We start from the raw sequence: 18,894 nt of genomic DNA, 5'->3' as shown, positions 1-18,894 counted from the left end.
TGCAAAAGTTCTGGAAATGGATGGTTGCACAACCAGTGGTGATGGTAGCACAACATTGTGATATACTTAACGCCACTGAATTGTATGGTTAAAATGATAAATTTTATATTATGTATATTTTGTAAAATAAAAAAAGAGTAAAAAAATTTTAAAATGAAAGAAAATGCCTATGACATATGGTTAAGTGAAAACGGCAAAGCAGTAAGTTAGGTATTATCCTATTTTACAGGAAAAAAAATCTATTCACATGGATAAAAGTATGAGGAGATGAACCAAAATAGCAACAGTGACTCATACTGAGTGATGTGTGGGTCTATAGGTGACTTAAATTTTCTTCTTTACAGCTTTTCCTCAAAAATTTATTTTCTTTTATTATATTAATTTTTTATTATAAAAGAAATGAGAATGTATTTCTCTTATAATAAGACAAAACACAACCATATCTGTCTTTTTTCCCCAAGGGGGCTGGATTTATCCCATAGGTGCTGCTGGCACAATCCAGTGTGCAGGCTTCTCACATTCCCGACACTCAGAGCTCAAACCCAGTGCTGGCTGGCCGGGCCTCTTCACACACAGGGGCAATCCTGTAATTGGGGCTGGGAACAACTCCGTGTCTCTTGGCTGGGAATGGGATGTCCATGAGCCAGCTGGTAGGTGGTGTGGGCTATCGGGTCCGCCTGGCTTCTGGAAGCAGCAGGATGAGGTGTGGATTGGGGTAATCTGTTGGGTTCTCACTGGAGAGAACTCACAAAGGGCCAGGAGTCTCAACCTCTCCCAGGCCCCTTCTGCAGATCAGTGTCCCATAACTGCCCTGACCACAGCTGCTGCTGCTGCTCATCTGTCTGCCCGGATACCTAGCTGTTCCACCAGCGAGTGGCTGAATGGACCTTTTGTCCAGCCAGCTCATTCACTGCAAGTGGGAGGCTTTGAGAGGCCTTTCTTGTCCTTTATAGTCTAAAGCTGTGTTTTCTCTCCAACGCTGGCCCCACCTGACACTCTTTAGCCTCTTTAATCTGAGCAGGTCTCTAGGATGAGGGCTGCCACCTTCCCCAGGCTTTCCTTTTGGGTAGAGAAACCGCCACGTGTGGCCTGGCCCTTAAGAACGTTCATCCTCTGTGCTCTATCCTCGTGTTCCCCATGTTCTTCCCCTTGGTAAACCACATGTTAAAGATGAATCACTGGACTTGTTTCATGAGGGAGAAATGTGCTTTCATTTTCCCCCAGAATTAAGACCCTGAGATTTTTGCACCGTCCTCTCATCTTCCGGGGCTATATCAGACAATGTCGTGCTGTTACTCACAGGGTGTTAATGGCCAATGTTTTTGCAAGTGGGTGGCCGGGTCCTTCTTCCTAGCCTGTCTTAGTCTGGGCTGATGGTGGGTGACCTTGCTGGTATTTGAAATACTCAGCAGCACAGCAACACACAGCTGCCACAGAATAACTGACAGATGGGTGGTGGTATTCCCTGACTGGGAAACGAACCCAGGCCATGGCAGCGAGCACCAAATATTAACCGCTAGACTACCAGGGTTGCTAGGTTCCTCTAAGTGACATGTGGGGTGTGTGCATCCTCAACTTTACTAAGTAATAATAGACTGTTTTCCAAAGCACCGACACCGATTTACACCCCACCAGCAGTGCATGAGAGTTCCTGCTACTTCATATTCTTGCAACACTTGGTATTTCCAGACTTAAAAATTTTTGCCAATCTGGTGGGTGGTAGATTAGTATCTTGCTGTAATTTTAATTTTAATTTCTCTGATTACTAAGGAGTTAAGCAAGTATGCATATGCCTCCTAGCCATTTGGATTTTCCTCTTTTGTGAAGAGCTGACAAAGTCTTTTGTCTGTTTTTCTATTGGGTTGTCTTTTCCCTTTCAATTTGTAGGAATTCTATATGTTGTGTTAACTAGTCTTTTTTGATTATATGTTGAAGAGATTTTCTCTATGTGGCTTTTTTTTGGTTGTTCAATAAAAGTTCTTAATTTAAATGTGGTCAAATTTATTAATCTTTATCTTTCTGATTAGTGCTTTTTGTGTTTTGTGTAAGAAATTCTTTCTTACCTGTGGTCATGAAGATATTCTTCTAAAATCTTTATGGTTTTGTCTAACACCATTTCTCCCCTTGCCACCAATATGCTGATAATACCTACATCAAGGCATCATCATCTCCTTGCCTGCCCCAAGTTCAAGAACAAACTGGCACCATGAGGACTATACTTATTTTTATCAGTGTCATTTCTATCCACATACTCCCCACCAGGACGCCATCTATACTTACAATCCTCTCTTCTCCTACAATCTCTGGTTACCGATTAGAGAGCATCAACAACTGAAATAAACTCTTCCTTCTCTTCTGGTCCTTCGACAAACCTTCTTACTTCCTAGCACCACTAGTACAGTTAAAAGTCCACTGCCCACTACATCTTCTCCACCACCAGCACTTCATTGACAACATCCACGACTCATCAGTTTCTCAAGCACGGTCGTAGCTATGCATCGAACAGCTGTCGCCACCTCTGTCAACTTCCACACTGCGAACAACACACATTAGTACTCATGGCACGTCTGAAAAATCCCTCACCACACGGATGGTTGTTCTGTCAGTCAGCATTCAGTCAGAGAAATAGAACCATTAGGAATGATAGAATATGGCATTTATTATAGGGATTTCCACAATTATGGAAGCAAGTTAAACAGTTTCAGTAGAGCTGGTACTTCTGCTTCTGGGCCCGGAGTCAGCAGGGCAGGCAGCTGGAAAGGAGAGATGAACATGGAGTGGGTGGAGCAAGGACCCACCGGAGCCCACAAAGATGAGCTTCATCACACGACTGTCTCTCCCAGTCTCTAAGCCTCCAACTTGGATGCTACAAGTGGTCTGCAGGAGAAGCAGGTCATAGAATTAAGCACACACCTGGCTCAGGGGTCAGAGAAGCTGAAGGAAGAGGTTGGGCGGGAGCTTCAGGAGCTACAGGCCCAGCCACTGTCCCGTGCCAGTGAAGTAGGCCTACAGATCACTGTCAATGTGCATAAGCTGCAACGGTACCTTGTTCCCTGCACAGACCTTTTGAGCATAAAAGGAATATGGCTACTACTTTACTTCTACCTTCCAAATCTAGTGCAAGGTCATGTGGCCATGCAAACCAGAACTATGCAGGGGAGGGAATTCTAGGAAACAGTTCAGCTGAGTGCCAGTAAAAATGCACGACAATCCACCCATTATCAACTGGAAATCTTCTATGTACGTCTCCTTTAACCATATTTAAATTAAACTCCAACTTAAGACATTAGCAAAATCCTGCTTCTACCTATCATGATTAAATTATTTCCTACACAACTGAAAACATGCTAATTCTCTCCCCAAAAGAAAATCCAAAGTCCCCCATCCATCCATCTGTGGGTCATGTTCATTCCTTTTCTAGCTGAGTCACCTTCCCTCTTTGGTATCCTGTAACTTACATACTGAAATATATGGTTAATGGCTAATAACACATGTTGTTTCAGATGATAGGGGAATGAGAGAGGGGAAGAAAAAAAAATGGTTGATATATAATAAGCATATTCACAACAAAGTAATCCTTACAGCTATTATAGTCCTCTTTTCCACAACTGGTCATGCAGTCATAGCTGGTATTTATAGCTATCTTCTTCCAGTACCTATCCCATATTCTGTTTTCCCTCAGAATGTACCTTGGCTGATTATGGTTTCTTTCTTGATAGAGTGACACGAATATATATTCCTGGAGAGTCTGGGCTGTTAGTAGTTCTGCCTGTATTGGGTTGTAGATTTCCATTGACTTTAACCACAGGACATAGGAGTACTAAGGGGTGCCCCAGAGGATCCCTGTATTTCAGAATACTCCTCCTTACCCCCATTGAATAATAGCAACCCAATTTCCCCTTGATAGTCAAGATCAATCACCCCAGATAGTACAACAACCTCCTTCTTTGCCTGTTGGTTCACTGGCTTTAACCAGGTGGCAGCCTCAACTTCTAGTTTAATTGAACTGTTCTCCTGTTGGAAGATTTCCTCCTTTGACCAGAGAGCTCAAAGTTGAGGAAATGAAAAGCTTGTGGATCACTAGGGGATAATAGTGAGAGGAGTCACTTCCCTTCCCTTGATTCCCAAACCCACAAGTCCTGGCTATGGGAGGATTGATCACTGATTTAGAGTTTATTCTATCTCCTGGAAGACATTATTTCATTCTCTTGAGGTACTATGACTCAACTGGCACCATAACTGCGTCTTTAAAAGGCCACTCTTCTGTCAGGCCAGCTGCTTCAAGGTGATGGGTAACATCTTAAGACCAATTAATTTTATGAGTATGAGCCCTTTGTCATACTTGATTTGCTGTAAAGTTAATTCCTTGGTCATAGGCAATGCTATGTGGAAGGCCACCATGGTGAATAGGGTAAATTTATAGATGGTAGTTTTGGTAGAAGCCTTGCAGGTAGGGAATGAAAATCTTTATCTAGAGTAAGTGTCTATCCCAGTGAGAGCAAAGCTCCAACCCTTCCATGTTGAAAGTGATCCTATGTGTGATCAACCCACCACCAGGTGTTGGTTGATCTCCTGGGGAATGGCACCTTTTCAGGGGCTCAGTGCTGGTCTGTGCTGTTGACAGTTTACATACCCAGCAGTTGCTGTAGCCAGATTGGCCTTGATGAGTATAAGTCCATGTTGCTGCTTCCATGCATAAACTCCAACTCAGCCAACATGGCCATTTTGTTCATGACCAAAGACAGAGGCTGCTGGGGAAAGAGGCTGGTTGAGGCTTGCAAAACAGATCATCTTTTTTGACAGATCAACCGTCCACAGATTATTCAGAACCTCCTCTGCTGAGGCTGTTCTTGAGTGAACATTTACACGGGACACAAATATCTTCGTACTCTGCGCCCATTTAAAGAGCTCTATGCATACACCTCTTTCCCAGATCTCCTGGTCACCAGTGTCACCAAATTTCCAGTCATGTTCTTTCCAAGTCCCTGGATCATCAAGCCAAACCATTAGCCATTAGGTACTACTCACAAATCAGTGTATGTCAGTACCTCTGGCCATCTCTCCTTCCAGGAAAAATGCAAAAACCAGGTACACCCCTTGAAGTTTTACTCACTGGGAGGATTTTCCTTCACGCTTCTTTAGGGCCACCCCACAGTGGGGCTATAGTGCTCCACTTATGGGTAATGCCAGCACATTGTGCAGAACCATCTGTAAACCAAGCATGAATTTTTTATTCCTCTGTTCACTGGTCATAAGGAACTTCCAATAAAGCCATAGGTGTAGATTGAGAGGAAGGAAGAATTAAGGGGCCGTGGGTATATTAATATCAGAAAAAGTGGATTTCAGAGCAAAGAATATTGATAAAGAGGGTCATTTCATAATGATAAAGGGGTCAATTAGTCAAGAGACATAATAATCCTAAATGTTTAATTCCCCTAATAACAGAGTTTCAAAATATATGTAGCAAAACTGATAGAACTGATAGCAAGGAAACATAGACCAATACACAGTTATAGTCAGAGACTTCAATACGCCACTCTCAATAATGAGACAATTGCACAGAAAATCAGCAAGATCAAGTGGACTTGAACAAGACTACCAATCATCTTAACCTGATTGGCATTTACACAAGACTCCACCTAACAACAGCAGAGTAAACATTCTTCTCTAGAGCACATGGAACATTTGCCAAGATAGACCATATTCTGGGCCATAAAACAAGTCTCAATAAATTTAAAATGATCCAGATCACACAAAGTATGTTCTCTGATACAATAAAACTAAATTAAAAATCAATAACAGAACGATCTGTGGAAAATTCTCAGGTATTTAAAAATGACATAAAGCACTTCCAAGTAACCCATAGATCAAAGAAGAAATCAAAATGGAAAGTAAAAAGTATTTTGAACTGAGTGAAAACGGAAACACAACAGATCAGAATTTGTAAGATGCTGCTAAAGAATATCTCAGGGGAAATTTATATCACTAAACGCCTATATTAGAAAAGAAGAGAGGTCTCAAGTCGAGGATCCCAGTTTCCATCTTAAGAAACTAGAAAAACAAGAGCAAATTAAATCCAAAGCAAGCAGAATAAAGGAAATAATAGTGATCAAAGTCAATATCAGTGAAATAGAAAAGAGAAAAAAAAATCAAGGAAATAAGGGAAACCAAAAACTTAATTATTGAGGAGATCAATAAAATTGTTGTCTCTAGCCAGATTAATCAGGAAAAAGAAAGAAGAGACAAATTATCAACATTAGAAATGAGATAAGTGGCATCACTACAGATTCTATAGCTATTAAAAGAATGATAAAGGAATATTATGAACAACTTTATGTCAGTAAATTTTGACAACTTAGATGAATAGGAAAATTTTTTTGAAAGACACAAACTACCAAAGTTTATTCAAGAAGAAATGGATAACCTGAATCACCCTATATCTATTTTAAAAATCAAAATTGTAGTTAAAAATTTTTCCACAAGGAAAACTCCAGGCTCAAGTCTCTTCAGTGGTGAATTCTGCCAAATGTTAGAAGAAGAAATAATATCAATTGGACACAAACTCTTTCAGAAAATAGAAGAGAAGAAGAAAACTAAAGACCAATATCCAAAATGAACACAGATGTAAAAATTCTAAACGAAATATTAGCAAATTGAATTCAACACTATATTCAAAGGATAAAACATCATGACTAGAGGAGTTTATCTCAGGAATGCAGGGTTGTTTTAACAGTTAAAAATCAATCAATGTAATTCACTATATTAACAAACTAAAAAAGAAAAACCATATGGTCATCTTTAAAAAAGTTATTTTAAAAATTGAGGTGTAGTTGGTATATATATAACATTGTATTAGTTTCAGGTATACAATGTAATAATTCAATATTTGTATATGTTGCAAAATGAGCACCACAATAAGTCTTGTTAAGATCCATCACCATACATAGCTACAAATTCTTTTTCTTGTGATGAGAACTTTTTTAAGATCTACTTTTTTAGCAACTTTCAAATATACAAAACAGTACAGTAGTCCCCCCTTACCTGCGGTTTTGCTTTCTGTGATTTCAGTTACTCACAGTCAACTGTGGTCCGAAAATATTAAATGGAAAATTCCAGAAACAAACCATTAATAAGTTTTAAATTGTTCAGTGTTCTGAGAAGTGTGATGAAATCTTGTGCCTCTGCTCCATCCCGCCTGGGACTTGCATCGTCCCTTTGTCCAGCGTATCCACTCTGTATAATGCTACCAGTTCATTAGTCACTTAGTAGCCAGCTGGGTTATCAGATCAGCTGTCCCTACATCAGTGCTTATGTTCAAGTAACCCTTATTTTCCTTACTGGCCACAAAGTGCAAGAGTGGTGATGCAAGCAATTAGAATATGCCAAAGAGAAGATGTAAAGTGCCTTTTTTAAGTGAAAGGTAAAAGTTCTCAACTTATTAAGGAAATTAAAAAAATCATATCCTGAGATTGCCAAGAAGTACAGTAACTTTTATAACAGTATATTGTTATAATTGTTCTATTTTATTATTATTTATTGTTGCTAATCTCTTCCTGTGCCTAGTTTATAAATTCAACTTAATCATAGGTATGTATGTATAGGAAAAAACATAGTATATATAGGGTTCAGTACTACCTGCGGTTTCAGGCATCCACTGGGGGCCTTGGAATGTATACCCCACAGATAAGGGGGGACTACTGTATTATTAACTATAGTCACCATGTATTACATACTCATGACTTATTTATTTATTTTTATTTTTATTTATTTATTTATTTTTGTGAGGAAGATTAGCCCTGAGCTAACATCGGATGCCAATCCTCCTTTTTTTTGCTGAGGAAGATTGGCCCTGGGCTAACATCCGTGCCCATCTTCCTCTACTTTATATGGGATGCCGCCACAGCATGGCTTGACAAGCGGTGCATCGGTGTGCGCCTGGGATCCGAACCCCCAGGCTGCCAAAGCGGAGCATGCACAGCTAACAGCTACGCCACCGGGCCGGCCCTGACTTATTTATTTTATAACTGGACATTTGATTATCTTAATAGACCTGGAAAAAGCATTTGATAATATCTAACATCAATTCCTGGTAAAAACTCAGCATACTGGGATTAGAAAAGAACTTTCTCAGCCTCTAAAGGCAGTATGGAAAACCTGCCTACTTAATGGTGAAAGACTGAATGCTTTTCCTTTAAGATCAGGAACAAGACAAGGATGTCTGCTCTCATCAGTTCTGTTCAGCATTGTACTGGAGATTCTGGACAGAGCAATCCGGCGAGAAAAAGAAACAAAAGGTATCTAGATTGGAAAGGAAAAAGTAAAACTGTTTTCATATGACATGATCATCTATATAGAAAATCCAATGCAATCTACAAAAGTGTTACTAGAACTAATAAATGAGTTTAGCAAGATTGCAGAATATAATCCAAAAGCAAAAATCAATTGTATTTTATATACTAGCAATGAACAAACAAATTAAAATGAAAAATAATACCATTTACAATAGCATTAAAAATGTAAAATACTTAGGGACAAATCTGACAAAAGACATGCAAGAGCTGTGCACTGAAAACTATAAAACATTGCTGAGAGAAATTAAAGACCTAACCAAATGCAGAGAGATCTCTTGTCCATTGGTTGGGAGACTCAACATTGTTAAAATGTCAGTTCTTCCCGAATTGACTTGTAGGTTCAATGCAATTCCAATCAAAATCCCATAAGACTTTTTTTGTTTTTAGAAATTGATAAGCTGATTATAAAATTCATATAGAAATGAAAAGGACATAGAATAGCCAAAATAACTTTGAAAAAGAACAAAGTTGAAGAGTTAACACTACCTGATTTAAAGACTTATTATGAAGCTACAGTAATCCAAACAGTGTCGTATTGGTGTTAAGTAGCGAAACAAACCTATCTCACCTACAACTGTCTCCTTGGTTATATATCCCTTGGGATGTTTTGGCTGCAAGTTACAGAAATCGTGACTCAAACTGGCTTAAGCGTTAAGGAAATGTATTATCTCGTAAAAAGTCCAAAGACAGATCAGGCTCTAGGAATGAGCAAGTCAGTAGCTCAGTGATGTCATCAAGACCCCAGGTTCTAACCGATTCTCTTCTCTGCCTAACTCAGGCTGAAAGTAGGGAATGGGCCAGAATTGGAAGATCCAGAGGAACAAGAGGGATAATCCTTCTTGTGTCTCTCTCAGATGCTAGAGACTCTTTCCCAGAAGCCTCCTAGCAGATTTTTCCTCACAGTCTTATCAATTAGAATTGTGTCATTCACATATTGGGCATTGGCAGGGGAATGGTATTGCTTTGATTGCCTTCGACTATTCAGAATCTACCCATAGTGTTGGGATGGGGTCACTCTTCCCTGAATCGTATCAACTATGTGAACAAAAAAGGAGTCTGTTAGAAAGGAAAAAGTAGGATAGATGTTCAATAAGTAACCAACAGCCCACTACAGGTGTTTTATTGTTAACAGCACTAATTTTTTCCCAAATATCCTCATTCTAGGAATTCCATACACAACTGATATGGCCACCACTCCCAATATCTCTAGTGCATGGACAGTTTCCACAGTGATCATCGATATCACTTATACTTTCTCAACACTTAAACAATAGCTAGTACTACCACCATCTCTACGAAAATTCTTAGGATGAATTACTTAACAGACTAGTTTTTCTGATTTTACTATAATAAAACATACCTATCAGGTAATCTGTTGCTTTTGGCTGCCAAGTATACAAATATCCAATCTCATTTGGGAAAATCTTAAGATAGGAGGGAATCACAGCTTCACATCCCATCATGGAAGCTGGGTGGAGGCATAGAGTTCCCCTTCTGATTCTCTGGCAGCTAGAACATGGGCTTTTGACCTAAACTTGACCAATTAGATGTTTGAATCTGGAATGAGTGTTGCAAAAAGCAGGGAATTATTTAGAAATTCATTCTGATGGTGGTAGGAGGTGGCGGTAGCATCTTGTATCTTGGTGCAGTGGTGCTGGCTGTGGCATCAGTGCCCAAGCCTGGCACTGGTGGTGGCGCTGGTGGTGGGTGGAGAAGCAACCAACTACACTTTAACTGTTGCCTAATTTGACTATAGTCTTGGCCACCTAAATTCCCTGAGCTACTTAATAACATTCCAATAAACACATTTTCTGCTTCTGTTCTTTGCAACCAAGAACGCTGTCTAGTGTAGAAATTGGGGTCATTGAGTGAGTTATAGACAACAGTCCCTCAGGAAATGGAAGAAGCTGGGATTAGTTATCTGGCTTAGTGGGGCCGAAGACATTAAAAACCCAGTTAGTAAATAGTAAGAGGTAGAATTGGTATCATGCAGTAATAAAAATAGCTAATTCAATGATCATCTGTGGTCACTGGGAATAAAGTGCCTACTGAAGGCAAGATTTTGGGGGACAAAGTGGTCACAATAAAAGAATGACGACAAGAACATGAGCAAACATGAGGGTTGGGGTGACTGCCTTCAACAGAACAATGCAACCTGGAGAAGGAGAAGGACAAACTCAAATCTTGACTCAAGGCACGGACTGAAACTCAGAGACTCTGTGACTTTATCTCTTGAGCCTCATGACTGAGATAGCCAAAGTTCAAAGACACAGTTTATCCTGTGTTTACCAAACTATGACGTCAGCTGACTTTCGTAGTTTTGCCAGATCTCTTATGTGAAGGTTAGGGTGCTGATGGGGAAATAATGGGACCCTGAGAATTGGAATGTGAGGATTCAGAGGATTCAATTATTCCCCTTCCCCTACTTCCTCTGAGCCCTCCTTTCTAGCCACAACAGCCTCTCTCCTCCTTTCCCTGATAAGGCTATTTCCCCTTCCCTTGAAGACGTGGTAACTCCCTTGTCCCTCAGCTGCCCTACTGCCACCCCTCAGTATTTCAGACCTACAATTAGAGTCAGACCCACCTTGACAAAGGGGGTCGGGTACAAAGTCAGATCTGTCAGAGAAGACTTACACAGCAAAAGGAACAGAAGATCGTTAATTTTATCTGTAGCTATGAAGAATATGTGTGGGAGGGCCTGAACATCCTAAACCAAGAAAAGAAGAGCGTAATTTCAAATCCGGTTGAATCTATTGATATGGGCCCACTGACCAGAACTTGTGGATGACTAAGCTAGCTCAAGCAGCTGGGAGTGGTTTTAATTGCTGGTTTAGTTAGTCGTCTAGAAACGGAATACATGCTCAATAAGATTGAGAAGCCAGAAATGAGCTCCCTGGTTTTGGGGGAGTTGGGAGGATCCTGCAACGGGAACAGTTACTATGTGGATAGCAGAGACTACAGAATGGGCAGACCCAGAGACCTTTGGCAGTGGCTAATTGATCATGGGGTGCCTTGGCCCAAACAACGGGGCAGCTAAGGAAGGTCCTACATCTACTTTATTTGTATAATGGGGGGGGAAAAAAAAACCCTTGAGGCCACCGTCCTAGACAGTCATGGCCACTGGTGAACCTAAGTCACAGACCCTGAGCCTCTCAGAATGATTTAGGGATTGGGTTCGCTTCAGGAAGAATCTCGTGATAATATCATAAATAGAAACTGTAAATTTCCCTCTGAGCCTTCATCAAAGAGACCTGTAGATAGTACTTAGGAAATTGTGCACTGGGAAAAGGTAAATACTTAGACTTTTCTGGAAGTATCAACACAGGTTATAAGCTAAAGTGATTCCCTGACCTAGCCTTAGATGAGACTTTCTGGGAGTCATATGATAAATGGGGTTTTTATCCTGAGTTTGCCTCATGCTAGGACCCTGGGACCACAAACCTCCTATGGTCATTTTTCTAGCATCTAACTGTAAAATTGAGATTAATATCCTCACCGCCTGGCAGAATCCCCACACTGGCTTTCTGATCTGTAGAGTAAGAAATTTCATGTTAGGATTAGACAAAGGGAAGCCCCTTCCCCCCACCAAAACAGTAAACCCAAAGCAATTCTGCATCGCTGAGTTGAATCACAGAGTTGATGCAACCACAAAAGATTCAAAAGATGTCGGGGTGGTGATTTCTATCACATCCCATTTAACAGCTCCGTTTGGTCAGTGCAGAAGATGGCTGGCTTTTGAAAGATGACATGGATCATTCGGGATTATCCGGTGTATTCAAGCGGTGCCCTCAAATGTGGCTCGTGTTCCAGATGTGGTCCCTGTCCCGGAACAAGTTAGTGCACCTACTGAAACCATATTTAACCTTCTCCCTCCCCTTCTAGGCTCTTCACTCAACCTTTTTCCCTCAACTCCAGTAATCGATGTTCACTACGTGGTGTGTATCTTTGTGGACTTCTCTCCAACATTTTTCAAATGTGTATGGTACATATGTCTTTTTTATTTTACAGAACGAGTTCATATTGTATATGCTTCTGTGTATCTTTCTCTTCTCATCTACAGTACTCAGTGGAAATATTTCCAAGCTACTTGTTATAAATCTAACACATTCTTCTTAATAGCTACATAATATTTTATTGTGTGATTATTCCACAATTTATTCAACCATTCCCTTATTGATGTGGCTTCATTTTCTGAATTTTAAATTACTACAGATATAATAAGCAAATTTGTACATAAAAGTCCTTATATATTATTGTTTTTATTTCTAGAGAATAGAGTCCCAGAGGTGAGAAAGCTGTGTTGAAGGGAATGGGTGATTTTTATTTTTATTCTAATTGCCAGATTTATTTCAGAAAATGCTGAAAAATTCATATTTCTCTGCTGGTGATATATGGGAGTAACTTTTCCTTCAAATTCTCACCAATAGGAGTAGTTATGCTCTTTTGCAGTTTGCCGATCTGATGGTATAAAGTGATTTTTTACTGTTATTTTAATTTGCATTTCTCTGCCACTAGGAAGTTGAGCTACTTGCATATGTTTTTTGACTACTCAAGTTCCCTCTGTAAATTACTTATTCATATCCTCTGCCCATTTTCCTACTGGGTTATCCTTCTTCTTTCCTCCCTTCCCTCCACTGTGAGTGCAGGAACACTATATTGATTAATCAGTAATTAATTTTTAGCAATATATGTACAGAGTATATCACAATGTTGGTTACAAATATGCACAGTATGGTTTAATGGACAATAGGAGTCTGTGAGAAATACCGTATGAAAGGTTATTCCTGATGTAACAAAGAACTGTCCTCTAAAATCTATGAATGATCTTAGCTTTACAGATTGATTTAGCATTTTTTTGAGTAGATGCCCTTTTTCAGGTTGAGGGAGTTCCTTCTATTCCTAGTTTGCTGAAAGTTTTTAAAATCAGGAATGGGTGTTGGGTTTTGTCAAGTACATTTCTGCATCTATTGAGATGAACATGTGGTTTTTCTTCTTTAGTCTGTTGATATGGTAAGTTACGTTGATTTAACATTTTCAAATGTTAAACCAGCCTTGCGTTTCCTGGGATACATGCCACTTGGTCATGATATATTATTTTTATATATTGCTAAATTTTATTTGCTAATATTTCATTGAGGGTTTTTGTGTCTATATTCACGAGAGACATTGGTCTGTAATTTTCTTTTCTTGTAATGTCTTTGTCTGGTTTTGGTGTTAGGGTAATGCTGGCCTCATAGAAGGAGTTAGGAAGTGTTCTCTCCGATTCTATCCTCTGAAAGAGATTGTAGAGAATTGTATAATTTTTTCCTTAAATATTTGATAGAATTCACCAGTGAACCCATCTGGGCCTGGTGCTTTCTGTTTTTGGAAGGTTATTAATTATTGATTCAATTCTTTAATAGATATAGCTATCCTATCCAGATAGTCTATTTCTTCTTGTCTAAGTTTTGGCAAATTGTGTATTTCAAGGAACTGGTCCATTTCATATTTTCAGGTTTTCAAATTTGTGGGCATAGAGTGTTCATAGTATTCCTTTATTATTCTTTTAATGTCTGTGGGATCTATAGTGATGTCCCCTCTTTTGTATTTGATATTAGTAATTTGTATCCTTTCTCTTTTTGTCTTAGTTAGTCTGGCTAGAGACTTTTCAATTTTATTGATCTTTTCAAAGAACCAGCTTTTGGTTTCATTAATTTTCTCTATTGATTTCCTGTTTCCGACTTCCTTGACTTCTGCTCTAATTCTTATTATTTCTTTTCTTCTGCTTACTTTGGAATTAATTTGCTCTTCTTTTTCTAGTTTCCTAAGGTGGAAACTTAGATGATTAATTTTAGATCTTTCTTCCTTTCTAATAAATTGATTCAATGCTATAAATTTCCCTCTAAACACTGTTTTCACTGCATCCTACAATTTTGATAAGTTGTGTTTTTATTTTCATTTAGTTCAAAATATTTTAAATTTCACTTGAGATTTCTTCTTTGACTTATGTGTTATTTAGAGGTGTATTGTTTAATCTCCACGTATTTTTGTATTTTTCCAGTTATCTTTCTGTTATTTATTTCTAGTTTAATTCCACTATGTTCTGAGAGCAGATATTGTATGATTTCTATTCTTTTAAATTTCTTAAGGTGTGTTTTACGGCCCAGAATGTGGTTTATCTTAGTGAATGTTCCATGTAAGCTTGAGAAGTGATTCGCTTTTAATAGTCCAATCAACAATGTTTTATTTATTTTAAACCTGTTAAACTAAATTTCCTGTAGTATAAAGTATAAGAATAGTACTGGATCTGGCAATGTTTAAAAAAAATATGGCATCCTTTCACATCATAAAAGTAGAACTACATTTTAAAAGCAATATCCAGGAATGAAAAATGTTACACAAATGCTGCCTATAACAGTTATTTAGTGATCCGACATTGTGTACCACAAACCAAGTTTTCTAGCTATCTATGCGTATAGTATATACTTTATCTGAAATTTTACTTTTGAATAAAATGCACACTTCAACAGACTCACTAAGTCCAGCCTGCTATAGATACCTAAGACTGAAGTTAAAGTATAGAACTATTAAAATAAAATTCCTAAGCACACTCATTAATATCACCAACAGGAGAAAATCAGTTTTACTGTCTAAAACATTCCTGAGGTTTAGGGGCAAAAGCATTTACTAGTGTGTTTTGAGTTGGAGGTTGATCTAGAGATCAGTATTGAACTCCCCAACCCCTTAAAAAGACTCAGCAAGAACTGAGTTTCTCCAAAGCCAAAAGGTGAATTGTGTACTAATTTCTTAAACAAACAAACAAACAAAAAACCCTAGGAGAAAACTTATAAATACTTACTTTAACAGAAGTAACTTTTCCAACCAGAAAACAAAAAATCAACACCAAGAATTTGGAAGCAGCAACACTGTAATTAACAGGAACTGAAAACTGGGCAGCTGCTTATGGCCTCTGCTACTTGGCAAATGGTTCTTTCAGTTCCGTTAGTTTTGGTCCGAAGCTTCAGTCACCTTTTCCGTGCGTATTTACTGTTCAATATTCTGTTGGCACCATAAGGAGCAGACCAACATTATCCCCAGTGTTTATAGGAAAGCGAAAGTGGTTACCCGACTGACTGTGTGGGGTAGGCCAGTGTTGACAGAACTTCCTGATACACCAGACTCAAGGAAAAAGACTGGGTAAGAGAGAAGAAATAATGTCAGGAAAAGGTAAGATTCAATCTCTCTGATTTGATAACACTTTGTTGAACCTTCAGAAAAATCCTCAAGCTGACCTGGGCTTCCTTATACACAATCCTCATAAATCAATTACCATATGAGAAATGTTTGCACAAGCTTTCTTTGAGTTTTTTTTAAAACCCCATAAATCCATAAATGGTGGCATTCATCTCTAACTTATTGTGAGCATTCCTCCTAACAGGATAAATCCCACACTTAAATTTATTAGGGTATTTGTCCTCATTAGAATCAGAAACAATAGCATATTAAGTCATATTGCAAACAGAAATGAGCAAGCTATCTCTCCCTCCCTTCCCTCACTTCCTTTTCTCAAGCTAGAGTGTTTGCATTAAACCATGAAACCTATAATGAATTTATAGAAACTGCGTTAAAGCAGTGGTGATAAAATGAAACTGCCAATAAGAAAGTTAAAACAGAACTGGCTGCCTCTTGAAATGCCACATTGTGATCTTAGGTTCTGGAATAGTGTGAGCTAAGCACTTGATTTTATCCTAGGACTCACTATGCACACATGAAACAAACAAGGATGGAGAGAGAGAGGGAGAGACAGAGGGGCAAGAGGGGGAGGGAAGAGAGAGGGAAAGGAAGAGTGAGAAAGAGATTAAATGGCAAAAAATTTCACATGGAACAAACATCACAAAACAGAAACAGAAGTTTCAAAAAATACATTGACAAACATTTACCCAAGACATTCCTATATCATAAACATACTACAGACATACAGATGGCCAACAGGCACATGAAAAGCTGCTCAACATCACTAATCATCAGGGAAATGCACATCAAAACCACAAAGGAATATCTCTTCACACCTGTTAGAATGGCTACTATCAAAAAGACAAGAAATAAGTGTTGGTGAGGCTGCGGAGAAAAGTGAACCCTTGTGCACTGTTGGTGGGAACGTAAATTGGTGCAGCCACTATGGAAAACAGTATGGAGGTTCCTCAAAAAATTAAAAATAGAACTACCATATATCCAGCAATCCCACTTTTGGGGATTTATCAAGGAAACAAAAACACCAACTTGAAAAGATATCTGCACCCCCATGCTCACTGCCGTGTTATTTACAATAGCCAAATCATGGAAACAACCTAAGTGTCCATCGATGGATGAATGGATAAAGAAGATGTGGTATATAAACACAATGGAATATTATTCAACCATAAAAAGAAGGAAATCCTTCCATTTGCAACAACATGGGTGGACCTTGAGGACATTATGCTAAGTGAAATAACTCAGAGAAAGACAAGTACTGTATGATCTCACTTAATATGTGGAATCAAAAAAAGCAAAAAAAACCCCAAACCAAACTCATTGATATGGAGAACAGGTTGGTGGTTGCCAGAGGTGGGGGGTCGAAGGTGGGCGAAATGGGTGAAGGTGGTCTGGTGGTACCAACTTCCAGTTATAAAATAAATAAGTCCTGGGCTGTAATATACAACATGGTGACTTTAGTTAACAATACTGTATTGTATATTTGAAAGTTGCTAAGAGGTTAAATCTTAAAAGTTCTTATCACAAGAAAAAAATTATAACTATGTGCAGTGATGGATGTTAACTAGACTTATTGTGGTGATCATTTCATAATATATACATATGTTGAATCATTATGTTGTACAGCTGAAACTAATATAATGTTATGTCCATTGTATCTCAATAAGACAAAACAAAACAAAATAAACATACTACAGGATATTTAAATAACCAACAAAAGCATACTGTCAATCCTCAAAGTATCTTTGGAGACATTAAATATATAGTGTCCATGAGGACAGGGTTGAACAATTTGTGTTTTTTAAATATAAATTTGTAAATTCTCTTTATATATTACAGATATTAACCCTTTATCTGTCATTCACATGGCAAATAATTTCCCCCAGGGGCTGGCCCCGTGGCTTAGCGGTTAAGTGCACGTGCTCCGCTACTGGTGGCCCGGGTTCGGATCCCAGGTACGCACCGACGCACTGCTTCTCTGGCCATGCTGAGGCCGCGTCCCACATACAGCAACTAGAAGGATGTGCAACTATGACATACAACTATCTACTGGGGCTTTGGGGGAAAATAAAAAAAAGGAGGAGGATTGGCAATAGATGTTAGCTCAGAGCCTGTATTCCTCAGCAAAAAGAGAAGGATTAGCATGGATGTTAGCTCAGGGCTGATCTTCCTCACACACAAAAAAACAAATAATAAATAAATTAAATAAATAATTTCCCCCAATCTATTCTTTGGCTACTTTGTATTGTTTTGGTATCTTTCCCTCATAAAAAAATGTTACTTTTTAAGGTATATAGTAGACTATGTCGAATTTTATTTTTATAGCTTTTGGGTTTCTCATTTTGATTAAAATAGTTTCTTTAGCTCCCAAGTTAAATACATAGTCTCCTAAATTTTCCTCTAGAATTTTTAGTTATTTTTTGTCTTTGATTTAGTTTGCTTTAAAATTTAATGTTGCAAGACAAAGATCTAACTTTATTTCCTGCAATGTAGACAGTCAGTTGTGTTATTAAATAAACCATTCTTTCATCTGAATTAAATTCCACCTTTGTTGTATATTAAATGGATTTATTTCTGGCTTTTCCATTTTGTTTCATGGATCGGTTGCTTATTCTTATGGCAACACCATACTGTTTGGATTGCAGTAGTTTTATAGTATATTTTAGTATATGACAAAGCAAGCCTTCTCACAATGACTTTTCATGATTTTCTAGTACATTCTTAGACATTTATTCGTCTACATGAACTTTAAAGTCATTGTATCTATTTAAAAAAATTCAACTTTGTTGGGATCTTAATTAAAATTGTATTAAATGTATACATTAATTTTAGGGGACTTGCCTTTTTTTTGTTGAAAAAATCTTTATACCCAAGAACTTGGCACATCCTTTCCACTTATTTACATCTGGCTTTATGCCCTTGAATAAAGTCTTATAGATTTCCTCATACAAGACATGCTCTTTCTTGTTAAATTTTTTCCTAAATATTTTTCCACTTGAGTTTCTATTGTGAATGGAACATTTCTTCCAATTTCTTTTTCTAGCTGGTTATTTCTAGAATGGAGAAAATTATTTATTTTATATTATATCCAGCCACCTTATCAAGGCCTCTCATTAATATAGTTGTTTTCTTTCCCCCACTAGCATCATTGGATTTTCTAATTATACAACAATTTCATTAGCAAAAATTGGGACATTAAACTTTTTTCTATTGTTTATGCCAATAATTTCTTTTTATTTTTTGCCTGATTACATTAGCTAAAACTCCCAAAACAATGTTGAAATAATAATGGCAATAGTGAGCATCCCTATCT

Source organism: Diceros bicornis, chromosome 26, assembly GCF_020826845.1.
Source record: "Diceros bicornis minor isolate mBicDic1 chromosome 26, mDicBic1.mat.cur, whole genome shotgun sequence".
Taxonomy (NCBI): Eukaryota; Metazoa; Chordata; class Mammalia; order Perissodactyla; family Rhinocerotidae; genus Diceros; species Diceros bicornis.
This window is presented reverse-complemented; position numbering follows the sequence as displayed.